This window comes from Oncorhynchus mykiss, chromosome 6, assembly GCF_013265735.2.
Source record: "Oncorhynchus mykiss isolate Arlee chromosome 6, USDA_OmykA_1.1, whole genome shotgun sequence".
NCBI lineage: Eukaryota > Metazoa > Chordata > Actinopteri > Salmoniformes > Salmonidae > Oncorhynchus > Oncorhynchus mykiss.
The window spans coordinates 17914070-17939544 of NC_048570.1; the positions used below are offsets into that span (position 1 = coordinate 17914070).

Consider the following 25475-nt stretch of genomic DNA (forward strand, 5'->3'; position numbering starts at 1 on the left):
GTAAAGTACAGATATTTAAAAAAATACTTAAAATGTAGGTAGTAGTTAAAACAATTTTACTTAAGTACTTTACACCACTGACTGTGCACTGTAATGCAGCTTGCTAAGGCTTTTATTATAAGGCCTATAATAAAGGCTCATGAGTGGCGCAGTGGTCTAAGGCACTGCATCTCAGTGCAAGAGGCGTCACTACAGTCCCTGGTTTGATTCAAGGCTGGATTTGGAGTCCTATAGGGCGGCGCACAATTGGCCCAGCGTCGTCCGGGTAGGCAGTCATTGTAAACTGGCTTGCTTAGTTAAATAAAGGTTACATTTAAAACATTGGCATATAAAGAAACATAAATCAATGTATTCCGTTTATTTTAGGGTCTATAATATATTATAGGGTCTATAATAAACTGATTGACATGTCTTACTTATAGTACAATGTTCAGTTGAGTCGGCTAGACTGAATCTCTCTGCTTTCTAGGCAACTACTTATTTCACTGACTAGGATAAACCTTTCCGCGATTAAACAATGTGGTTTCAAACTTGACGCTGACAACGTCACCGTGGTAACAATCCTCAATTATCAATGATTGGCTAACCCGTGGGAACGTTTCAATTCCCTCAGTACAATGATTGGTTGGTGGGCGGTTTAAGGAGCGGTTAGAGTCTGCATCGTTCCGGGTTATTGTCAGTTTCGGCAGTTTTGCACAAGGAGAGGATCGCATCCTGAATAGCAGTGAGCTGCCTTAAACATCCAAATATTTATTCGGACATTATCAATATTGCTTGGTATTTAGATCAAAGAGAAGGTCAACGCAAAGGAATGTTTGGAACTGGTTTTGTCACCTCAATTGGAAATTAGTCTATAATCGGGAGGACAGACGTTTTGCGAGAGGCTGTAGACAGACATCGCCGGAGAAAGTGTATGCCAAAGGATTTAATAGCATCTCTTATTTCTCACAACTGCATTTGTTTCAAAGTATTGGAATCTGCACGGTTACTCTGTGCTACAGACAACGTTGAAACATTTTGTTTAGTGGACAAATTCAGATTGATTAGACTAAATAGGTGAACCACTTTGACCTATATGCGTAATTGCTTTGGGGAACAATTCGCATCCATCAATTCTTTTGGATTGAGAATTTCGTTTTGTTACAAATCTTTTTGGAAATATTCACGGGGAAACGAGGAGAAGAAATGACACGATAGCGGATCATTTTACAGGCTAGTTTCGGGGGGCGAAAGGTTGAGTATGAAATGCGTTAGGTGAGAGCACAGTTTAACGGGAGAGACTGACACGCAACACTCCTGAATTTGTCAACCTGTTATTTCCCAGGCTTTGAATTCACGGTCATTCAGCCCAGGAAACGAAACGCATCAGTTACAATAATATTGTTCATTGACGGAAAGAGCAATTCATTTAACCATTGGGTTTTTCAGTTTGGAATCTGATTCACTGTCTGAAAATGTGCATGATACTGAAAGGGGGAGAATAAACTGTATTGCTGTTGATCAACAACGGGTGGTTTTTGGATTTTGGAGAGCGGAATGAAACCTATCTGATTTATCTCTGGACCGCAACGTTCTGAAGCAGACTACTCATCGCCAGCTAACCTGCATGGAATTCTAATCTGCACTACGAAACAATTTATGGTAACTAGCCTATTTTATCTTCAGGTATCAAAACTATAGTCATACATTTATCGCATGCGTAATTTGGGAATTGTGTTGCTGCTAATGGCAGCGGGGTCATTCGGCGAAATGTCTTCATATCCGAATTGATGGATGGAGTGTAAGAAAGCTGGCACATTGCATTAAATTGAAGGATAGTATTGTAGGAAAATAGAATGAGGATGTAAAATGCTGAGTCTACAGTACAGAGATGTTGAAATGACTGGGGTAGGACAGGCTATAAAACCTGTTTTTCATGCGTAGCCTAGGCTAACCTACAATAAAGGACATGTTGTAAAATCGATGTCAGTTACTTAGTGGATTTAGGATCTGCTTTGACGTGTTGTATTTGTTCTTTTCAGGGATAGGGAGCAATTGAGTATATTGTCGGAAGTATTCTACACAAGGAATTATTTTGTGTATGCCCCCATGTGTCATATTATTTTTAATGAGCGGTGGGTGAAGAGTTTCAGCGGCAATTAATTATTTTCACCCCCAAGTATAACTGGTTTAGTTTCTTTAAATAGTTGATGACATTCACTGATGTTGATTAAGGACGCGCTTAGATGTGATCTTCCTCAAATGAACGAGCATCACCAGTGCGTAATTCCTCAGAACTTTTCAGTTGGAGCTCGGTGTCATAGCCTATGTTCTATATAGCCATTAAGTACAGGCTATACCCAAGTACATGCGACACACACAATATCAGGCTACTGTAAACAGCAGGTGCTGACCTGGAAAAAAGTACATATTTTTAATCTGTGTAGGATGTAACATGGGGGACCATCAGGCTACACATGCACCTCTTCAGCGACCAGAAGACACACACACACACAAACACACTGATAAGCAAAGGGGTTTCATTTTTTCCTGTGAAATTCCTGGAGTTTGTGGCTAGTTAACAGGCCTAGATAATCCATGTATTCATAGACCACTATAGGCCAGGCCTCTGCTAAAAGTATCTCTGCATTGTTTCAGTGGCTGGATAGTGGAGTACAGTACAGTGGACTTTACCCTGGTCCCTTACTTGCTCATTGATAATCTTACATGGGACCCCTCTACCTCCAGGGCCAGTAGCCTGGCAGTTTTTATTCAAAACAGAAATAAATCCATACAGGAAATCATTAAAGCAAGGTTTTTGTTGTTAAAACTAAAAGCGGTGCCATCCAAACTCAACTTTATGTTGGGTGAATGCAATAATACTAGCCTATGTTTCATACTCCGTCTTTGATTTAAATGCCTCCCAAAACCATCTAAAAAGCAAAACACATTTTATACCGTTGCCTGAACTTTCAACAAGTATCCTTCTTAATGTGCAAAGAGTTGGTTGAAGGACAGATTTAATTTTGGCTAAGATATTAAAGCGGAAGTAATATACTAAGCAAGCCCAGGCACTATATCAATTTTCACTGAAATACTATTTCAATTTGATTGATTGATAGCATTGGGGTGAATGCTCTGTACTCTTTGCTTATTAAAACTGCAGTCTTGAGTGAATAAGTAAGGTTTGCTCATGAATATCTTCATAATAGCTTCACTTTAATTTCCTGTTCTATGTATTAATATTATTTTAATCCCAAAATGGTTTGATTGTCTTAATGCAGACCCAGAGACAACAATACCGAACTGCGGTGTGTGCAATGCCACTGCAAACATACCTTGGATGATATACACTACTCTTCAATAGTTTTGGGTCACTTAGAAATGTCTTTTTTTTCTGAAAGAAAGGCAACTTTTTTTGTCCATTAAAATAACATCCAATTGAACAGAAATACAGTGTAGACATTATTAATGTTGTAAATTACTATTGTAGCTGGAAACGGTGTATTTTTTTATATTTTTTTATGGAATAACACCAGTCTCAATGTCAACAGTGTAGAGGCGACTCTGGGATGATGGCCTTCTAGGCAGAGTGGCAAAGAAAAAGCCATAACTCAGACTGGGCAATAAAAAGAAAAGATTAAGATGGGCAAAAGAACACAGACACTGGACAGAGGAACTCTGCCTAGAAGTCCAGCATCCTGGAGTCGCCTCTTCACTGTTGACATTGAGACTGGTGTTTTGTGGGTACTATTTAATGAAGCTGCCAGTTGAGGACTTGTGAGGCGTCTGTTTCTCAAAATAGGCATTCTAATGTACTTGTCCTCTTCCTCAGTTGTGCACCGGGGCCTCCCACTCCTCTTTCTATTCCGGTTAGAGCCAGTTTTCTCTGTTCTGTGAAGGGAGTAGTACAAAGCCTTGTATGAGTTTACAGTTTTTGTAAATTTCTCACATGGAATAGCGTTCATTTCTCAGAACAAGAATAGACTGACGAGTTTCAGAAGAAAGTATTTTTTTTCTGGCCATTTTGAGCCTGTAATTGAACCTACAAATACGGATGCTCCAGATACTCAACTAGTCTAAAGAAGGACAGTTTTTTAAAATTGATTCTTTAATCAGATCAACAGAGTTGCAAAATGTGTTTCTAATGATCAATTATCCTTTTAAAATGATAAACTTCGATTAGCTAACACAACGTGCCATAGGAACGAACACAGGTTGCTGATAATGGGCCTCTGGATGCCTATGTAGATATTCCATTAAAAAAATCTGCCTTTTCCAGCTACAATTGTTAATGTTGTAAATTACTATGTCTACACTTTATTTCTGATCAATTTTATGTTCTTTTAATTAACAAAAAATATGATTTTCTTTCAAAAACAAGGACATTTCTAAGTGGCCCCAAACTTTTGAACGGTAGTGTATATATAAAAAATTATCTGCTCTGGTTTATCTTCAATAGATATTAATTTCTAAGCTTACTGTGCCAGCTAGATTATTTGTGATTTGAAAAAATTATATTTACAGAAATGTAATAGCATATTTATTTTCCAAAGAGGCATTTAGTTTATTCTGAATAGGATACATTTTCATTAAATTATAGGTAATGGAAAGCAGGGATCCTATCTTGTGGCTCAGCTTCCACAACCATTGACAATAAAAGTTGCTTCTTTCTTTCCAGGAAACACATTTAGGCAAAACATTTTAGTGACACCTTTTCTCTCAAAGGCATCCAAATAGCATCTCATTTAGATATTGATCTGAGTTCCTGTTACTGTTATTTTGTTATTTCTTTTGCGCTTTGTGTAACTTATTTTTTAACTCACCGTGTACATAATGTTGCTGCTACTGCCTCTTATGCCCGAAAATAACTTCTGGACATCAGAAAAGCGATTACTCACCGCGGACTGGAAGAAACTTTGTCCTTTAAAACCTCTTACAGACACCGAGACGCCAGCGTCTCACCTAGCCAACAGGAAATGGAAATGCGTAGCGCCAAATGCTAATAGTACTCGCTAAAACTCAAACTTTCATTAAATCACACATGCAGGGTACTCAATTAAAGCTACACTCCTTGTGAATCTAGCCAACAAGTCAGATTTTAAAAATGCTTTTCGGCGAAAGCATGAGAAGCTATTATCTGATAGCATGCAACACCCCAAAATACCTGAAGGAGGTGTAAACAAAATAATTAGCGTAGCCGGCGCTACACAAAACGCAGAAATAAAATATAAAACATGCATTACCTTTGACAAGCTTCTTTGTTGGCACTCCAATATGTCCCATAAACATCACAATTGGTTCTTTTTTTCGATTAAATCCGTCCATGTATACCCAAAATGTCAATTTGTAAAGCCCGTCTGATCCAGAAAAAAACAGCTTTCCAAAACGCAACGTCATTTTTTAAAATTCAAAAAGTTGCCTATAAACTTTGCCAAAAACCTTCAAACTACTTTTGTAATCCAACTTTAGGTATTTATAAAAGTTAATAATCGATCAAATTGATCACGGGGCGATCTGTATCCAATAGCTGCAAGTCAACAAAGCATGGACGATTTTCTCTCTTTCATATCCATCCAGCGTGTACCCACTGACAGGAAGTGCCTATTCTTAATTTCACCAAGGATAAACTTCAACCCAATTCCAAGACTGGTGACATCGTGTGGAAGCTGTAGGAACTGTAAACTGGGCGCTATCTATTTTCCCTTGCCATAGACAATACATTGAACTGGCGGAGGGATTTTTTCTTTTTTTGACCAGTTTTTCCTTGGGGTTTCACCTGCTACACACATTCTGTTATAGTCACAGACATGATTTAACCAGTTTTATAGACTTCAGAGTGTTTTCTATCCACACATACTAATCATATGCATATGCTATATTCCTGGCATGAGTAGCAGGACATTGAAATTGTGCACGCTTTTTATCCAAAAGTTGAAAGAATGCGCCCAGATCTTTAAGAGGTTTTTAACGAGTCTGACCAGAAAGATATCCTGCTTTCACTGGAACAGGCCCAGATCCAGGACTTTTGCGTGAAGAAAAGACGCCGGAAAAGGGGTAACCGATTGGGGATCCTTCTGAGAATCCGGAGGTGAGCAAGTAAACTCCCAATGCCTTCCATTCTCCTTGCTAACAAGCAATCTTTAGAAAATAAAATTGAAGACCTACTACTAAGATTTTACTACCAATGGAACATTAAAAACTGTAACATCTTATGTTACACCGTGACGTGGCTGAACGAAGAAACAGACAATATAGAGCTGGCAGGATTTTCCATGCACCGGCAGAACATAGACGCTACCTCTGGTAAGACGAGGGGTGGGGGTGTGTCTTTTGTCAATAACAGCTGGTGCGCAATGTCTAATATTAAAGAAGTCTCGAGGTATTGCTTGCCTGAGGTGGAGTACCTTATGATAAGCTTTAGACCACACTATCTACCAAGAGAGTTCTCATCTGTATTATTCGTAGCCGTCTATTTACCACCACAAAGTGAAGCTGGCACTAAGACCGCTCTCAACCAACTCTATAAGGCCATAAGCAAAGAAGAAAATTCTGGGTGAGAATCGGCGCTCCTAGTGGCCGGAGACTTTAAAGCATGCAAACTTAAATCAGTTTTAACAAATTTATACCAGCATGTCACATGTGCAACCAGGGGGGGAAAAATCCTAGACCACCTTTAATCCACACACAGAGATGCATACAAAGCTCTCCACTACCCTCCATTTGGCAGATCTGAACACAAATCTATCCACCTTATTCCTGCTTACAAGCAGAAACTAAAGCAGGAAGTACAAGTGACTCGTTCAATACGGAAGTGGTCAGATGACGCGGATGCTAAACTACAGGACTGTTTTGCTAGCACAGACTGGAATATGTTCTGGGATTCATCCAATGGCATTGAGGAATACATCACCTCAGTCATCGGTTTCATCAATAAGTGCATTGACGAAGTCGTCCCCACAGTGACTGTACGTACATATCCCAACTAGAAGCCATGAATTACAGGCAACATCCGCATCAAGCTAAAGGCTATAGCTGCTGCTTTCAAGGAGCGGGAGACTAATCTGGATGCTTATAAGAAATCCCGCAATGCCCTCAGACGAACCATCAAACAAGCAAAGCATCAATACACGATTAAGATTTGAATCCTACTACACTGACTCTGGCACTCGTCGGATGTGGCAGGGCATGAAAACTATTATGGACTAAAAAGGGAAACCCAGACGCGAGCTGCCCAGTGACGCAAGGCAAGCAACATGCTTGCTTCGAGGCAAGCAACACTGAAGCATGCACGAGAGCACCAGCTGTTCTGGATGATTGTATGATAATGCTCTCGGTAGCCATTGTGAACGAAACCTTTCAACAGATTAACATTAACAAATCCGCTGGGCCAGGTGGATTACCAGGACGTACTCAAAGCATGCGCGGACCAAGTGTCTATACTGACATTTTCAACCTCTCCCTGATTGAGTCTGTAATTCCTTAATGTTTCAAGCAGACCACCATAGTCCCTGTGCCCAAGGAAGTGAAGGTTAGTGAAGCGACTCCTGTGGCGGGCCGGGCGTAGTGCGCGCTAACCAAGGTTGCCATGTGCACGGTGTAGCCTCCGACACATTGCAAGCAACACCGGGTTGGAGGCGCGCTGTGTTAAGAAGCAGTGCGGCTGGTTGGGTTGTGTATCGGAGGACGCATGACATTCAGCCTTCGTCTCTCCCGAGCCCGTACGGGAGTTGTAGCGATGAGACAAGATAGTAGCTTGGATTGGATACCACGAAATTGGGGAGAAAAAGGGGTAAAAATTCAAAGTCCCCTCCTGTTCACCCACGACTGGCACGACTCCAACCCCATCAAGTTTGCTGACGACACAACAGTGTCGTCAGCCTGATCACCGGCAACGATTAGACGGCCCTGGCAGTGTGGTGCCAGGGCAACAACCTGTCTTCATTGTGAGCTAGACAAAGGAGCTGATCGTGGACTACAGGAAAAGGTGGGCCGAACAGGCCCCCATTAACATCGACGGGGCTGTAGTGGAGTGGGTCGAGAGTTTCAAGTTCTTTGGTGTCCACAGCGAATTATGCGGCTCCTGTGGGGTGCTGGTTTTGTTCTTGTTCTGTTCCTTCCAGACATGATTTCCTTGCCTTTGGCTGTGAGGACGAAGTAGTAATGTGCTGTATCCTAGCAGGCGTTCATCCACTGTAACCCATAGTGATGGCAGGCAGTAGACTTTTCATCAGGCTCTACAAGAGTGGAACTATAACTTAGCCTGGTCCCCTAGCCTAGCTACTACTATAGGTGCGTTAGCCAACTCTTCTGTTGTAATACCTTGTGTGGCATGGCAACAATTTGAAGAGTTGCCTACAGCCCATCCAACATTATGGGACCAGGCTAAGTTAAAGCACTCCATTCCTCCTCAGTGATGGGCTAACCAGTTTTCAAAGTTGTTAATATACAACCCCATCATGCAGAATGGTTCAAATGCAGTTATGCATTTGAGATACAAGATGGAATCTCCAAGAGGACCTTGACCCCATTGAAGATAGTTATGTGAATCCTATAAGGTTTCAGGTTTGCGCAGAGAAGATAAATATAGTGGATGGGGAGGGGCCTTTTTATTTATTTATTTAACCTCTATGGGTGCTCTTGTGCCAAAAGGGGTCCCCTACCCCTCAGTAGTGCATTAAGGCCTTGGATCCCCCCCCCCCTGTGTGTGTGTGTGTGTGTGTGTGATGGCCTCATCAACAATTATGCATGAAGGAAGTTTTGATTTGCAGTGGAGGCTTGGGTGCCATTTGATTCACTATTGTGTGTTTTCCCGTGTTTCTTATTATCTCTAGAACTCTTTATTGCCTCTTGTTTCCCTGCCAGAAGCAGCTAGGGATGGTTTTATCTCGTGCGAGCGTCTGATTAATCTCTCTTCTCCCAATGCTGTTGTACTTTAATCTTGAATGGGCACTATCGGATTCTCCTCGCCTATTGAGGAAGATCAAGCTTTAGTGGAACAAGGAACTGCACATCATCCTAATCTCCTTCTCTGCTGGATTTTGGTTGGCTATCCTCCCTTGGGGCTTTGTACTGTTTCTACAAAAGCAGGAAATACATCAGCAAGATAAAGATGTTTTCTCTTTATGCTTTGGTCATTAATTCTCAGTTGACATTAGCCAGCACTTTACAGCTCTGCTTGTTGGTTCATTACCTGGCTGAAGGAGCTGTCAGCTCGAATTATCAGGGTCAATGATTGACAAAGTTGCAAATAGCCATATGACCTAAATTGGTTGAACTTTTGTCAGCCATTTAAAAAAAAAAAAAGATTATGTAGCTCTGGCTATGGGTGCCCAGTGCCCTTTACATATTGCCAGTTTTACACAGGGGATGGAGGCCCTATGTGAATAACCTAGATCATCCTTAGGGTCTGTGCCGTAGATGGGCTTCAGCTGTATGGATGTGTCGTGGATTAATTTGTTTAAGTAGAATGCAGTCGATTCAGACATAAGCTGCGGACTACAATTTTGCTCATCCAATTCTGTTTATTATGTATCATTGAAAAACAATAGGCATTGTGCATGCTAGCCTGGAGTGTGTGTGACAATGGCTACATTACTTAATGTTGCCAATGGATACTACATATGTGGGTGACACAGCGACTGTTAGCTGTTGTGACAAAAAAATAGTCTGTTACCCTATTCTGATGGTGTTGCTGTAAAGGTAATGACATTTCCACTGACTGGAGAAAACAATGTTGTCTGGTCTGCATGGTAATTGGAGAAAACACCCCTCTTCGTTTCCCCAGCTCAGCGTGAATCCAACACCATTTAATAAAACTCTGTAGATTTTGATCTTTTATTGCCGGGCCTAGCAGCGGCAACACAGAATGGAAAGCCGAGGCGTGCACGGATAAAACTCATTCAATTTTACCTGTTGAATTTTAACCATGCTGGAGACGGATTTGTGAGAGGGCATGTGAGGGGGGAGGGGTGGGGGAGTTGCTATATGGGCAATTAGACTTTGAACCATTTCCACTGCAAATTTTACAAAAACACATTTAATTGAAGTGTGCAGATGCAAAGTTTGGTAACAGAATGACGGTTTGCTGTTTGTTCCACCATTCGGTTGCGTCATTGTAAAATGTTCAGTGGAAATTGTTAAAAGCAGTCCTTGTGCATAGAGTTGTATGGTTTGTTTAACTTTGCAATCCTTGATTTTTGTTTGACATGCATCACTCTGTTACCGTGGAACTACCCATATGTTTCTAGCATAAACTCACTGTTGCCCTGATCTGAGCAGAGGAGTAGACAGGAATTTCCATCATTTTCTCTTGTGTTATTGCTTGTGTCAAGACAGGGTTGGAAATCCTTGTGATATTAGACCCTCAGGCCTCCTGGCGTCTCTATGCCTGCGTCTACTCACGTATAGAAATATTGGCATGAGGACACGTATGGACACACACACACACACACACTCTCCCTCTCTCTCCTAGCGCCTGTTTTATTACCTCCTGCCTGCTGCTGGAATTGCTTTCCTCCCCCGACTAAGCCAGGCAAAGCCGGCTTTATTGTGTTAACCTATTTGTGTGTCGAGAGCGATTGCCGCGTTCTTTATCTCTGTTTGTATTCTGACGGAGAGACTGCAACGAGGGGGCCAGTGGAGCCAGGCGAGCCACCAGAGTTAGACGGATGGCCGGTCACCTCGCTCCACTCCCGAGGATAATGACTAGTTGCTAAGCAATCCCCCCTCCCACCCTGCCTGACTGGCATCCAGAGTAATCACTTTTTATCTCTCAGATGTCATGTATAATTATAAGCCCATCGCCATCCTCGGAAATCTGCCTAATGGGTCTTTTCATTTATTTAGGTGAGTGGATATGGAATTAGAGATTTGGGTGGGGGTTGGAGCTCGATTGGTTTTCTTAGATTACAGAGTGCCGTAACAACCGTGTTCGGTGTGTGTGTTGATCCTTTTCCCCATATATAAGTTCAAACTGCCTGCTGTCGTATATCCGCTGAAGCATTATCTACTTGGTGGTCAGCCATTGATAGAGTTTGACCAGGATTATTCCACTGGCTAAATGTCATTCTCAGTGTGAGAGCTATGCTGGTTATCCTCTCTCTTGCTCTCTCTTCAGAGACCAAATGGGATCAGAGCTCAGGTTTGTAGGCTCTTAGTTTTATTAACATTTTTATTGAGTTGAAGGAATTGTTGACCCTTGGTGGCATAATGAATTGCCTGCTCTGCTTGGCAGAAATGACTGGCACGGCTTCAACCTTTTTTTAACCCAAGATTTTTGCTTTGACGATTGAGCAGGTAAATTCAGTTGTTTCGCTCTTTTGCTACGACAACTCCAGTGTTGCCCTGCAAAGAACCTTGGTGTGACCCTGGACAACACCCTGTCGTTCTCTGCAAACATCAAAGCAGTGACACACTCCTGCAGTTTCATGCTCTACAACCTTCGTAGAGTACGACCCTACCTCACACAGGATGCGTTGCAGGTCCTAATCCAGGCACTTAATCTCCCATCTGGACTGCTGCAACTCACTGATGACTGGGCTTCCCGCTTGTGCCATCAAACCAATGCAATTTATCCAGAATGCTGCAGCCCGCCTGGTGTTCAACCTTCCCAAGTTCTCCCATCTCACCCCGCTCCTCCGCACACTCCACTGGCTTCCAGTCGAAGTTCGCATCCTCTACAAAACCATGGTGCCTTAGTGGTGGAACCAGCTACCCCCTGAAGCTAGGACAGCAGAGTCCCTGGCCAACTTCTGAATGTACCTGAAACCCTACCTCTTCAAAGAGGTATCTTTAAATAATCCCCCCCCCCCCCCCTTTATATTTTTAAATAAAACCACTTTCCTGAACCAACACTTGCGATTTCTCACAACTACTTTATTAAGGAAAAGTGTAAATCAAATTGTATTTGTCACATGCGCTGAATACAACAGGGGTACAGTAAAATGCTTACTTACAAGACCTTAACCAAGCAGTATTAAGAAAATAACAACAACAGAAAAATTAAGAGCTAAAAATAACAAATAATTAAAGAGCAGCAGTAAATAACAATAGTGGGGCTATATACAGGGGGTACCGGATACAGAGTCAATGTGCGAGGGCACCAGTGTCGAGGTAATTGAGGTAATATGTACATGTTGGTAGAGTTATTAAAGTGACTATACATAGATAATAACAGAGAGTAGCAGAGGGGGAGGGGAAATTCATGTTCAGGAGTCTTTATGGCTTGGGGGTAGAAGCTGTTTAGAAGCCTCTTGGACCTTGACTGGCTGTAAAACCTTTTGAGGATCTGAGGACCCATGCCAAATCTTTTTGAGGGCAAATAGGTTTTGTCGTGCCCTCTTCACGACTGTCTTGGTGTGCTTGGACCATGTTAGTTTGTTGGTGATGTGGATGCCATGGATCTTGAAGCTCTCAACTTTCTCCACTACAGTCCCTTCGATGAGAATGGGGGCGTGCTCAGTCCACCTTTTCCTGTAGTCTACAATCTACTCTGTCTTGGTTACATTGAGGGAGAGGTTGTCCTTGCAGCACACGGTCAGGGCTCTGACCAATTCCCTATATGCTGTCTCATCATTGTCGGTGATCAGGCCTACCTCTGTTGTCATCAGCACACTTACTGATGGTGTTGGAGTTGTGCCTGCCGTGTAGTCGTGAGTGAACAGGGAGTACAGGAGGTGACTGAGCACGCATCTCTGAGGGGCCCCCATGTTGAGGATCAGCATAGTGGATGTGTTGTTACATACCCTTACCACCTGGGGGAGGCCTGTCAGAAAGTCCAGGATCCAGTTGCAGAGGGAAGTGTTTAGTCCTAGGGTCCTTAGCTTAGTGATGAGCTATGAGGGCACTATGGTGTTGAATGCTGAGCTGTAGTCAATGAATAGCATTCTCACATATGTGTTCCTTTTGTCCATGTGTGGAGTGCAATAGAGATTGCATCATCTGTGGATCTGTTGGGGCGCTATGCAAATTGGAGTGGGTCTAGGGTTTCTGGAATAATGGTGTTGATGTGAGAAATGACTAGCCTTTCAAGCATTTCATGGCTACTGATGTGAGTGCTATGGGCCCGTAGTCATTTAGGCAGGTTACCTTAGTGTGATTGGGCACAGGGACTATGGTGGTCTGCTTGAAACATGTTGGTATTATGGACTCTGAAAGGGAGAGGTTGAAAATGTCAGTGAAGACACTTGCCAGTTGGTCAGCCCATGCTCAGAGTACATGTCCTGGTAATCCGTCTGGTTGTGGTTGTCCCACCTAGCTATCTGAAGATGAATTCTCTGGATAAGAGCATCTGCTAAATGACTAAAATGTTAATGGGGGGGGGGGGGGGGGGCAACTCATTGGCCATCTCATTGGCCATCTCATCCATCTCTTTCTGGTGTTCGCTCAACTGTGAGCTGCTTCACTCAGTCTCGTTTCAGAGAGACAGAGAGAGACTCAAATCGTTACTACGTCCGTTGCTTGGTTTGACAGCTTCCCCCACCCGGGGAACTTCATACAGACATATGAAACCCCCCTCCCTCCCTCCCCATGTGGTATGGTTCTGTGACTGCTTCTCCGGGAAGGAAGGTCCTGAAAGACCACGGAAGTGTGTCAAGCATGTTCAGCCTACCTGACTACTGTACTGAGTCAGTAGACTTAACTACTGACCATTATAAATAGATTTACTAGAAGGGGGGGGGGGCACCTTAGACCACAGAAATTTGACTGCACCCTCATGAGTACACTCAAATGGCTGACATGGTTTTTCACATATAGTCTGTCACACTATACATTGTCACTGGAATACGCCCACCCAATGAGACTTGAAGAGCTGATTGTTTGGCGACGCCTACTTAGGGAACATCCACTCTGTGCAGCATCAAACAACCAAAATGAAAAATAGAATGGATCTGTGATCCTGTCATTTTGGTTGTCATGCATTGTAAATGAAACATTTTTATTTAAACCAACAAGTAAAAAACTCTTAACGCACCCTTTCAGAAGGGCCAACTACACGTATCATTCTTTATTTGATGGGTGTGAGAGCCCTGTTTTTGACATTGTTAAATTCCTCAAGTGTTGCCTCTGTCTGCAGCTCTTGTTCACATTCCAAGCAGCATCCCTCCTAACAATTCTCAACCTCTGTGTGTCCGTGTGCACATGCGTGTGTGTGTAAACAAAGTCCCAGCGAGTGAGGTGTAATGGCCTGGAACTGACAAGAACCCACTGGGAGATTCTCTCCCTCTCGCCTCCCTCGCTTCCAAGCTCATGGCAGCATGGAGAGAGGGAGAGAGAGAGAGAGTGAGGACGAGGAGGCCCATAAAGCCGTCTGAGTGGGGAGAGCCGAGTGGCAGTCCTGTCTGTCAGCCACAAAGCAGGATCTGAGAGGGAAAGCTTGCATGGGACTTCCTCCTGGGATCAGCCTGGGAGAAAGGGAGGAAAGCAGATGCTCACTGAGCTTTTTTTCTGTCTCTGTCTCTGTTTCTTTCTCTCACCGCATCGCTTGCTTTATCCTCTCTCCCCCTCTCTCATGCTGTCCGTCTTTAGCTTCTTTCATGCTGTTGGTGCAATAGTACATGGAAGAGGAAAATCTTGTACAGATGTTGAATCTTAATTTGAGCCAGTTTGGTACAGCAGGAAAATAATCCGGTGGCAACAGGAATTATTATTTGGATTATAATTAATAGCTAGTTTTGTAGGGGTTGATGTCTGAAATTTCTGTGGGAATTAAAAACTGTAAACCTCAAATACACTAGATCTTTTAAATGTCCTGCATTGCATCAAAGTTCTCCTGCAACAGGGTGATAAAATTAAGATCCTACATCTGTACATATAATAGCACAGGGTTCTTTATGGACTGACTGAGAAGAGCTCAGTTCTATAAGTGACACTGCCATCCACCTTCCTTGACTTGGACTGTTTTTGTTAGGAGCCAGAAGTAGTGGATGTACTATTTTAAAAACGGGCTTTTCAGGCATATAATGCTGGTTGTCTCCCTTTAGACTGACAGCGGCTGCTTAAACTGCAATAGGTTTAAGCAAAGTTTGATGGATACCGTTGACTGGAGCTGAGAGAGAGAATGCCTGGATGTCTCCAATTAAGTGTCACGTAAGGCTCGTCTCCAGTCCCGTTTTCATTTTGTTCTCCATTGACGGTGATGAGGCCGTGCTGCCAATTGTACCAGGGGATTGTGAGGAAGACATTTGGTGATAACGCATCATTGTGCCGATGATTGAGGGGCGAATCCGGCATTACACAGCCATACGGCTGTGTAGTGGTGAAACCTCTCCTCCCTTCCTCCAGCCCCCATTCTCCACAGTCCCCACCGAGCCCGTCGGTGACAAGGAAATAGTCTGCTCCTGACCTATGGTTTTAGCATTCAAATGTCTTCCGTTGATGCCCCACCACTGTGATTGGCAGCTGGACCTGAAAGTACAATCGTGTGGTGGCGAGGGAGGCAGCCAGTTGGTAACCGTGACAATGGTCTCTCGTTGCCTTGTTTTCACACTTTTCCTGCTGTCACAGAAACCCCTCCGATTTCATTTCAACCACAACGACAGCATCCTATTAATCTTTTAAAGAAGAGCAAAGAAGCAGTATTGCTTGCCGAGAACTTAGATGAGCTCATTCAGAGACCACACTGAAAAGGAAAAAGGAGAAGAAACAGGGCTGGGTTAGGTCTCATTTGTGGCAGGAAAATTGAGCCTCCAATGTTAGAAGTCTAATCTTGGTCTGCTGCTGTGGGGGCATGCGGAGTCAAAAGCACACTGGCCCTACCTGATACTCTAGTACGGTCAACATTTTAGGACTCCCTCAGCCACTCTTCTCCTAAATGACTCCAGCAGGTGTCTGTACTCTGATCTGGAAGAAATCCCTGTATTTATAGCTAGTTCCAAGCATATATGGAATTGTCGATCAGTTTTGTTATGGGAGAATATCTTTGGAAATAAACTGCTTTCTGTAGCAGCAGTGTGTTTCAATGTTGCTACAGTATATTCCGACATGGCGGAGCACTGAGCCGTCATGGTGTAGCCATCTCAATGAGACATGCAACAGTAACCAGGCCAACAAGTCACTCTGTGCATAACAGAACAGGGACCTTGTAGAACAGTGCATTTCTTGTAACCTACAATAAACTCTGTGGAGATCACAGCTGGTTCCATGTTGTCTACAACAATCTTATTTTTTTTTATTCTCAGAAGACTGACTTGTGGTTACTAAGGGTTGGGTTTTTGTGTTTAATTGTTTCATGCAATTGGTGTTAATTTTCCTAACAGTGGGAAAACTGTTCTCAGAGTCCCAATTACTGCCTTTGTCAAGGAAAAGCCTTCTTGACACCTTCATTTGTCACGAAAGCCTCTGTGCACTGCTAATAAAGCCCCACTTCATTTAAGCATGGATGGTGTGAAAATATACAGAACAGCAATATACAGCCGCAAGAGTTCAGCTGTTTTATCAGATATGGTGGCTCAAGTATGTGATCATGGTACTTGTCTCCACTCTCCCCCTCCAGGCCAGTTGGGTTGGGTACTGCCTGGTGGTAGTCTCATGGAAACCTGATCAGACCAGGAAAGCTCAGCTCCAATCAGCCTGGCTGAGCTCACTGAGACAGTGTGACACAGTGTGACACTGTTCCGTCATTGCAGAATCCTACAGTACCATAATCACTACTATAAATTAATCTGTGGTGTAAATGTTAACTTGATCTACACAAATATCCATGGTAGATTATTAACAGAATGTAGAGTTGTTACGATGTTGTAATAATTGTTTGGTCCTCTCTTACTGGAAGAACTTGCTGCCTATTGGTTATTTTCATGTATTCCAGAATCTTATGACAGCACACACGCTCGTTCTACTGGCATTGGTAGACTGAAGAGAGGCTATGTGAACACTGAATCTGGACAGCAGTGTTTCTGTTGAACCTTATTTCTGTGCATGCGTGTGTGTATGAATGTATACCTATGTGAGACTGCAAGTGTGTGGTGAGGGGACGTCTTTGTGTTTTTCTGTTTGAAGTCGATAAGGTTCATTACAAACACTGCTGTCCCAGATTGAGTTCTGTGAGCTTCTGCAGCCAGCGTCAAAACACAATGCGTGTTATCCTTTTCCCCTCGACCCGAAAATATTCTCTGTTCTTTCACTTTCAAGGGGTTTGCTATGCATAGCTCAACAGTTGTGTGTGGGCATTTTCCTCCTCCCCTCCCCATTGAGGCAGCACTCTTGTCCTGCCGCCCCATTGTTTCCACTGGGGATGGATCGGGGAGCCCATCCGCCACTCAATAGCCACCCCATCTGTCGGTTGTATGCCTGGGCATCGCAAGCAGGGATTTGAGCCCACATCATGGGGCTCTCTGTCTCTGAAAAGGGCTTTAAGACTGCTGCGGTGGGGTGTTCTCTCCCCGTCTTGTTTCAGGCCGCAACTGACACAGCCGGGTGGGAGTCTGTGTGAAGGATGAGAGGCCTTCATTGTGTCTAGATGAGAGGCCTTCACAGACCCTCCCCCCGAGTGACAGGGTCACCTTGTCCCCCAAACAAACGTGTGTGTGTGTGTGTGTGTTGTGTGAGAGAAGGTCAAGTTGCCTTGGCTGTCTGTACATTTTTCTAGCATCTCCCCCTTTAACATCCCAGCCTATTCAGCTCAGGCTGCCTGGATCAAGCTTTCAAAGGACATCTGAGATGTAAGGGGGAAACACTCCAAACTGATTTGCAGTTCAAACTGGTCTTAGTTAGCATTTAGGCTTACAAAACTGCTGATGCCACTCTAGTCTTTTCACTGCTGATTTGAGGATTTATTAAAATGTACATTTGTTTTGTCTCTTCCATGGGGAGAGGGAGAAAAGAAAAACAGGCTACCACAGAACTAGGTGTCCCTAGGCACCAGCTGCCACCACTGTCAACCTACAAAAACAGCAAAGGCTACTTAGCAGGTTTACAGGTCCTCACCAATCCCCACAGTCACCAACTACTGTGCTGCTCCTCCTTTCAGATAGTTCAAACTAGGGTTAAACGCCACCAACGGCCCTCCCCTCCTCGACACCCCCGCACCAGCTGGTGACAGCTCCACTGCATATCTGAATATATACATATTTTACACCATCGTATTATTAATTGTGCAGCGGGGCCGGTGCTAAGTAGTGTGGTGATAGACTGGTTATTCACAGCTCTATTGGGAATGAGCGCATCATTGAGAGAAACTCCCCTTATCAGATCGTTTGTCATGAGCGATGGACAATTTACACCTAGAGCCTTTTTCTATTTTCACTATGATGTGATGTCACTGCAGTTTCCTACCTCCATCTCTCTCTCTTACCCCCTCGTCTGGGGGTACTCCTCTCTTATTCTCTGGGAGGCTGGCTAGCTTAAATCATCTTAATTGAATTGAAGTTGTGTCGGGTGGAAACTTTGGCGAGCCATGGAGGAAACGGATAAGCCACCTGGTTTGGCCCTGACACTGGGGAAGCTGTGGGCTGCTGTAATAAAAGTGAGGAAGAGGAGGATGAGTGAAAAGGCTGTGTACCTCCTCACAATGCCTGGTCAGGACAGAGTGGAGATCCTGGCTGGGGAAGATGGCCTCCCATTACAGTGAAACAAAGGAGGCTGTTGCATTATTCTGCAGACTTCCTGACGCTGCAGAGAAAGGGAAAGTGAAGGGGGTGTTGGGGCACAGTAGACCAGAGTTAGTGTGTGTACAGACAGTGCTCTGTAGGCTTGGTCTGGATCGTTCCGGACGTCAGTCCTGTACAAACCAGATTTTTATAGCTCGAATTTGGGACCCTGATTCCAATTATGCAAACTATTTTTAAAAATGTAAGCAGGACAGTCTTTTATTTATTTATATATATATATAGATATAATCCTAAAGTAATAGATTCTATAAATAATGCATGAGAGGAGCTTTATAGATGAAACTAGAATGAGTGTCTATCAAAGACTCCAGTGAAGGATTCAGTGAAGGATTCAGAGGATCTGGGCAGGAGGGAGGGGTGCTATTGCCTCATTATTCAAATAGGATGTGATTAGCATAGAGTGAAAGACGATTTATGGTTATTCCAGTATCTGCATTGGCAGTACAGCATTTACTGCTATGCGGCCTATGCAGAAGTCAGGGCATTCATACTCACGCTTTGTAGAGCAGAGCTGTTGTGAAAGAAGTTGTCAAATACATGTGTGTTTATACAGGACGTACCGCCCCCACCTACCATCAACCAATCATGTCAATGCGGACCCATACGCTTTTTTACTAAATTTGGGAGGCGCACGGCGATGCGGTATGGAACATGATTTGGCCATGTTCGGTAGGGAAGAAATGGAAGTAAACAGTCCTAAACAGGGAGGAACTATTTGAACCAATAATTGAGGCAACATTGTGTGGTAGTTCGTTGTGTGTTTGCTGGGTCAAGTGACCATTCAGACTGAAAACAGACCGTATGACTGTTCCCTATGATGAGTCCTGTGGAGGCCACATCCCTGAATTGGGATGTGCAACAGCGATTGTTGATACAGCTTTTGACTGTGTCATAGTTCAGATACCAGAACAGCTACTGAAAGGGATCTTTCTCTCCCTCTCTACACAAAGTTGGAGAAAGTGGATTGAAACCCCCAATGAAAATTGAGCCTACAAATATTATATGGATTTGAAGTTGTGCCTCTGGGGTGAATTCCTAGTTTTTTTTTTTATGTAACAGTTGTATGCGTTTATGGAGTCAATCCAATTGGGCTTAATCGATTATCTCCATGGAAAGGTCAGGAGAAGAGGCGGCCATGTTTGAAGTGCCTTTTCTCATAAAGAAGCGAGCCTGAAATGTGACACCTCCATATGAGTAGGCCAGGCGTTGACGTGCAGATTAGAGGCAGAAAGGGTGGCCCATGGGGTCGATTTAGGCAGATCCATCTCTAAATACATCACATATATCATCAGGGATAGGGAACACGTTTAAGCTGCCTATACTTCGAATTTGCATTTTCAACAGAAAAGCATATTAGCGAGTAGATAAAAAAAAAATATATATATGTATATATATATATATATATATATATATATATATAATTTTTTTTTTTAATTTTTTTTTTTTAAATGTATAAAGGGGACATTTAGAAAAAGCAAATGGGGTCAACAGTTGTGTAGTAGGGGTGGTGCAATGTGTGTGTGTGTGTGTGTGTGGGGGGGGGGGGGGGGGGGGATTACATTTTCAACTTACTGCCGGGGTGTTTTGAGTTAATATTGTTTGAAGTTATGGGTCACTTGGCTTCTTCCTGGGCGGTCTTTATCTAATGTGGAGTGGGTGGTTGTTGTGGTTAGGAGGCAGCAGCATCTGTGCAGTTGAAACAAGGCTCTCTCTAGCTAATCCTCTACCCAGGGATGACTCAGTGGGGTGAAGACAATTGCCAGGCTGCTTTCTCATGCTAATGGTTTCTCCAACTAGATCTTCCAAAGGGAAAAAATAGAACAAAAATGGAGGGAGGGAGGCATGGTGGTGCAGGAACAACCAACCTAACTAAAATAGGTTTTAACTGACTGTGGATGGGTCCCAGTTGTAATGCTTAGGGTCAGGAATCAGGAGTGAGGTTTTGTTTCGGAGAGAGAATAGAGGTTGTCCATAGTATTTATGTGTATGTGACGTCAGACTTAAATGTTCAGAGAGGAGGTCACGCGTCAGACTGCCACTCGCCCTTCCCTTTATCTCCACCCTCCAGCAAGGTGTCAGACTCAGGAGTGGTTTGAAATTGAATTAATATGCCGGAATTTATAGATTTCATTCCCTTGCCATTTCTGCTGGGAGGGAAGAGAGTATTACAGTCTCCATCTGCACTAATTACTGGGTGTTGGCAGCACTACCTGTCTCCAGTGACGGACTAACCTGGGCGCAGAGCTGAAACTCACAGGGCTGCAGCCTGGAGTAGCAGCCACTATTCTGATGGAGAGGTGGCCACAGGAAGAAAGATGTCTCTGGGCTTTTTTTTACGCTGATGTTTTTGATGCGCCGGGAACACCAACTAATTAAACTTCAGGAGCGACATTATTAAAGGGGATGATTTCATCCTAGTTCGTTCTTTCTGTCTCTCCATCTCTCAAAGAAGAAAGAGGCAAACTCTGTTCCAATCTGACATAACCCCCTCTCCCCCAGGAGACACAACTTCTCCAAATCCTTGAAGATAGCCTAATAATCAGTCGTCCCCAGCCATTCTCACTCCACGATTGCTGACCCCAACGGTTCATCTTACTGCACACTCGTTTTCTTCGATTGGGCTTCATTCTCAGTGTTTTGTGAGTCTGAGGGAGACAAGTCTACCAGTCATATTGGTCTCCATATCTCCTGGTTCCATGAGAATAGCTTGGTGGTTTCCGTGCCGTCTGTAGCCAGCAGGTGATTAAGATAAATGTGCATTGGGTCTCCCCTCCCTCACCGTCCAATAGGATTCTCTTGTGGTGCAATTCTCTTGTGGTGAGAAGGAGCATGTTGACAACAGCTGGACTCTTGAGCATTACAGGCTAGAGGGAGGACTGCTGAGATCCCCGGGTTTGAAAAGTGAGTGTGTGTGGAGGATAACACCTGCTAGGTTTCTGACTGTTTTGCTGTGTGCTCATTGCCACATATAGTAGGGACCTGAAATCCAACAAAACAAAAGTTAATTTGTCTGTCATCTGTCAGTTTTATTGAATGCAATCGGAGTCAGTATTTAAACTTTGGACTGTTTTTGATTATCCCGAGAGTGCCTCTGTCAGAGTCATGTGTATCGGTGGCAGGGAAGTCAGGCGCAGGAGAGTCAAACTGAGTGTAAATGGACTCTTTTAATATAAATCCACTTAACATGCTCCAAACACTAAATACGTACATACATAAACGAACATGGGTATGAGGACCCGTCGCGCAACTATATAACATAAAACCACACTTGACATAAAACACTCTGACAAAGACATGAGGGGAAACAGAGGGTTAAATACACAACAGGTAATGAATGGGATTGAAAACAGGTGTGTGGGAAGACAAGACAAAACCAATGGAAAATGGATCAATGATGGCTAGAAGGCCGCCGAGCACCGCCCGAACAAGGAGAGGTAACGACTTCGCAAGACGTGACAGTACCCCCCCCCCCCCCCCCAGATGCCTCAGGGACGACCCGGAGGGCAAGGTGCAGGGCGATCCGGATGGAGACGGTGGAATTCTTTTAACATGGAAGGATCTAACACGTCCTCCACCGGAACCCAGCATCTCTCCTCCAGCCCGTACCCCTCCTAGTCCACGAGGTACTGAAGGCCCCTCACCCGACGTCTCAAATCCAAAATGGATCGAACAGAGTATGCCGGGACCCCCTCGATGTCTAGAGGAGGCGGAGGAACATCATGTACTTTAGCCTCCTGGAGCGGGCCAGCCGCCACCGGCCTGAGGAGAGACACATGGAACGAGGGGTTAATACGATAATTAGTGGGCAGTTGTAATCCATAACATACCTCGTTCACTCTCCTCAGGACTTTAAACGACCCCACAACCGCAAACCCAGCTTCCGGCAGAGCAGGTGGAGGGGCAGGTGGAGGGTCGAGAGCCAGACCCTGTCCCCTGGTGCGAACACCGGGGCCTCACTGCGGCAACGGTCTGCGCCAATTTTCTGGCGCCTTATGGCGTGCTGAAGGTGGAGGTGGGCTGCCTCCCAGGTTTCCTCATCGCGCCGAAACCAATTGTCCACAGCAGGAGCCTTGGTCTGACTCTGATGCCAAGGAGCCAGAACCGGCTGATACTCCTTTTCTATGTGTATTAGGGTAAGGTTAGTGGAGGAGTGACGTAGCGAGTTCTGAGCCATCTCTGCCCAGGGCACGAACTTCGCCCAATCCCCTGCCGGTCCTGGCAATAAGATCGCAGAAACCTAACCACATCCTGGTTAACTCTCTCCACCTGCCCATTACTCTCGGGGTGAAAACCTGAGGTAAAACTAACCGAGATCCCCAGATATTCCATGAACGCCTTCCAGACCCTTGATGTGAACTGAGGACCCCGATCAGACACTATATCCTCAGGCACCCCATAGTGCAGGAAAACGTGTGTAAACAGGGCCTCTGCAGTTTGTAAGGCCGTAGGGAGACCGGGCAAAGGGAGGAGATGACAGGACTTTGAAAACCGATCCACAACGACCAGGATCGTGGTGTAACCCTGTGAAGGTGGAAGATCAGTCAAAAAATCCACCGACAGGTGCGACCACTGCCGTTGAGGAACGGGTAAAGGTTGTAGCTTACCTCTGGTCAGGTGTCTAGGAGCCTTGCACTGGGCGCAAACCGAGCAGGAGGAAACTCCTCTGTGTCATACAGCCGAGACAATGCGTCTGCCTTGACAAAACGAGTGAAAAACATGGCCCACCTTACCTGGCGAGGATTCAGTCTCTTCGCCTGCCAGATGTACTCCAGATTGCGGTGGTCAGTCCAGATGAGAAAAGGGTGTTTAGTCCCCCCTCAAGCCAATGCCTTCAAGGCTTTTGCACGGCTGCAATGCGGTCGCTCTCCATTTCCACACCTGAAGTGTAAATCCGATGCCCTAGGAAGGAGATGGATTGTTGGAAGAACAAGCATTTCTCAGCCTTGACATATAGGTCATGCTCCAACAGGCGACCAAGCACCCTGCGCACCAGGGACACATGCTCGGCGCGTGTAGCGGAGTATATCAGAATATCATCGATATACACCACTACACCCTGCCCGTGAAGGTCCCTGAAGATCTCATCTACAAATGATTGGAAGACTGATGGAGCATTCATCAACCCATATGGCATGACTCATAATGACCTGAGGTGGTGCTAAATGCCGTCTTCCACTCATCACCCTTCCGAATACGCACCAGATTGTACTCACTCCTGAGATCCAATTTTGTGTAGAAGCGTGCCCCTTGCATTGACTCAATAACCATATTTATCAGAGGTATCGGGTAACTATATTTCACCGTGATTTTATTTAGACCTCGATAATCAATGCAAGCCGCCATCCTTCTTTTTCACAAAAAAGAAACTCGAAGAGACGGGTGAAATGGATGGCTGAATGTACCCCTGACGCATGGATTCAGAGACATATGTCTCCATAGCTGTCGTCTCCGCTTGCGACATGGGATACATGTGACTCCTGGGATATGCAGCGTCTACCAGGAGATCTATCTATTGAGTCGCCTTTTTACAGAAGGCGAGAGCCGAATCGGCACAGTCGGGGGGAATGCGCACAGTGGAGACCTGGTCTGGACCCTAAACACCTACCTGAGCACTCTTGCGACCACCCTGTGAGAGCCCTCTGTGGCCAAGAAACAGTGGGGTTATGACAAGCTAACCAGGGTAGGCCTAGCACCACAGAATACGTAGGAGAATCAATAAGGAAAATACTAATCTTCTCCCTGTGACCCCCTGTGCTATCATACACAAAAGTGCGGTGACCTCCCTGATAAACCCTGACCCTAATGATCGACTATCTAAGGCATGAATAGGGAAAGGCATATCCACAGAAACACTAGGGATCCCTAAACTATGAGCTAAATTTGTATTAATGAAATTCCCAGCCGCGCCTGAATCTACTAGCGCCTTATACTGGGAATGCAGGGAAAAATCCAGAAAAGTGACCGAGATAACCATTAGTGCAACAGAGGGCTCTGGATGAGAAGGGTGCCTACTCTCCTGGGGTGATGTCAGAGTGCCCTGCCTGCCTTCTCTATTTCCAGAGGAACCAACTCGGCACCGACCAGCAGTGTGCTCTCTGCGACCATAGATGGTGCTCGAGCGGGAACCCCCTTTGGTCTCCCTGTGCACCATCCCTCCCAATTCCATAGGTTCGGGAGAGAGGGTGCAGGAGGATGGAACAACCAGACCCCAATCTAGACGTCCACGAGTAGCCAGCATGTTGTCCAGCCTGATGGACGTGTCCACCAGCTGGTCAAAGGTGAGGGTGGTGTCCCTACAGGCCAGACGGACGTCCTCGCGTAGACTACAATGGTAATGGTCAATCAGGCCCTGTTGCTCCATCCAGCGCCAGCAGCCAAGGTCCTAAACTCCAGAGCAAACTCCTGTGCACTCCTCGTCTCCTGCCTCAGATGATGGAGGCGCTCACCCGCCACTCTGCCTTCGGGTGGATGGTTGAATACTATCCGGAAATGGCGGGTGAACTCCTCAAAATGGTCCAACGCCGCATCCTCCTCTCTACACAGAGCGCTGGCCCACTCCAGGGCTTTCCCGGTGAGGCATGAGACGAGGGTGCAACTCTTCTCACGGTCCGATGGTACTGGGGAGACCGTGGCCAGATACAAGTTCAGTTTAAGAAGAAAACCCTGGCAGCCGGCAGTATCTCCGTTGTATCCTGTGGGTAGGGATAAATGGATCTTATTAGGTTCAGGAGGGGGAAAAGCGTTCAAGGTAGATCCCGGTTGTGGTGGTGGAGGCGCTTGAGAAACTCCCTGTCTCTCCCAGAGGTCCATATTCTGGACAATGCATCCATGACGGCTCTCAGACAGTCAATCTCTTCCGCTTGTTCCCGGACGCGTTCCTCCATC

At 44.8% G+C, this 25475-nt stretch overlaps 1 protein-coding gene across 1 annotated transcript in view; it reads left to right on the plus strand.

Annotated features, from left to right (window-relative positions):
• The first annotated feature begins 680 nt into the window (after window positions 1-680).
• The window catches only part of LOC110525363 (protein FAM222A-like), a 66240-nt gene continuing 41445 nt past the window's right edge, over window positions 681-25475 (plus strand). The window contains exon 1 of the mRNA XM_036979495.1: window positions 681-1641. The gene's annotated coding sequence lies outside the window, so the exon portion shown is untranslated. The remainder of the gene's footprint in view (window positions 1642-25475) is intronic.